This window comes from Microcebus murinus, chromosome 12, assembly GCF_040939455.1.
Source record: "Microcebus murinus isolate Inina chromosome 12, M.murinus_Inina_mat1.0, whole genome shotgun sequence".
Classification (NCBI taxonomy): Eukaryota; Metazoa; Chordata; class Mammalia; order Primates; family Cheirogaleidae; genus Microcebus; species Microcebus murinus.
The window spans coordinates 14,386,120-14,387,295 of record NC_134115.1 but is presented as its reverse complement, the minus strand read 5'-3'; the positions used below and the strand labels follow the sequence as shown (position 1 = coordinate 14,387,295).

The 1,176-nt window shown below is 40.7% G+C and overlaps 1 non-coding gene across 1 annotated transcript; it reads right to left on the bottom strand.

Annotated features, from left to right (window-relative positions):
* Positions 1 to 654: 654 nt before the first annotated feature.
* On the bottom strand, positions 655 to 761 carry LOC142874635 (U6 spliceosomal RNA). Its single transcript, XR_012922294.1, has one exon. It is a non-coding gene; the product is annotated as a U6 spliceosomal RNA (small nuclear RNA).
* Between the last annotated feature and the right edge of the window lie 415 nt (positions 762 to 1,176).

The window sequence follows — 1,176 nt, the reverse complement described above, 5'->3', positions numbered from 1 at the left end:
AATAAGATTCTAGGCTGGGCATTGTTTTGTTTCAAAAGAGTGAGAATGGGGCCCCAGTCTCTCCTTGCTTGTAAAGTCTTATTAGAGAAGTCTGGTGTTATTCGAATTGGCTTTCCCTTGTATGTCACTTGCTTCTTTCATCTTACAGCTCTTAGAAGGGCCTCTTTAGTTGATATTTTGGTCAGTCTGATGACTGCATGTCGTGACGTCTTCCTGTTTGCATTAAATCTCCCAGGGGTCCTCTGAGCTTCTTCAACTTGTATATTGAGATTTTGAACAAGGCCTGGGAAATTTTCCTCTATTATATCTTCAAATAGCTTGTCCAACCCTTGAGTGTTGTCTTCTTCCCCTTCTGGTAACCCTATGACCCTCAATTAGGTTTCTTCACATAATCCCACATCTCTTGTAGGCTTTGCTCTTTTCTCTTGTTTGTCTGCTCTATCTCTGTGACGGTTTTATTTAGTTGGAGGGTGTTATCTTCAAGCTCTGAGATTCTTTCTTTTGTTTGATCTCCCCTGTTCTTGAGACTTTCCACTGTATTTTGTAGTTCCCTGAAATGATTCTTCATTTCTAGGAGTTTGGTTAACCTTTTCTTCATTGTGTCTATTTCTTTAGTGAACTTTTCTTCTAGGTCCTGGAGGCTTTTTGTGGTTTAAAAATATGGAACACTTCATGAATTTGCGTGTCATCCTTGTGCAGGGGCCATGCTAATCTTCTCTGTATCGTTCCAATTTTAGTATATGTGCTGCCGAAGCAAGCACCACTACAGCTTTCTGAATCCCTACAAAACCATTCCATCTGTGAAGTGTGCTCAGCAAATCGATGAGATGCATAAAAACTGCAATGCCTGCGGCTGGCATTGGTCAACAGAAAGGGCCCAATTCTTCCCCATGAGGATACTCAACTGCACATCGCACAGCCAACGCTTCAAAAGTTGAATGAATTGGGCTATGACAAAGTTTTGCCTTCTCCTCCATAGTCACCTGACCTCTCACCAACCACCATTTCTTCAAGCATCTTGACAACTTTTTGCAGGGAAAATGCTTCCACAACCAGCAAGATGCAGAACATACCTTCCAAGAGCTCACTGAATCCCAAAGCATGAATTTTTACTCTATTAGAATAAACGAATTTATTTCTTGTTGGCAAAAATGTATTGATTGTAATGATTCCTAT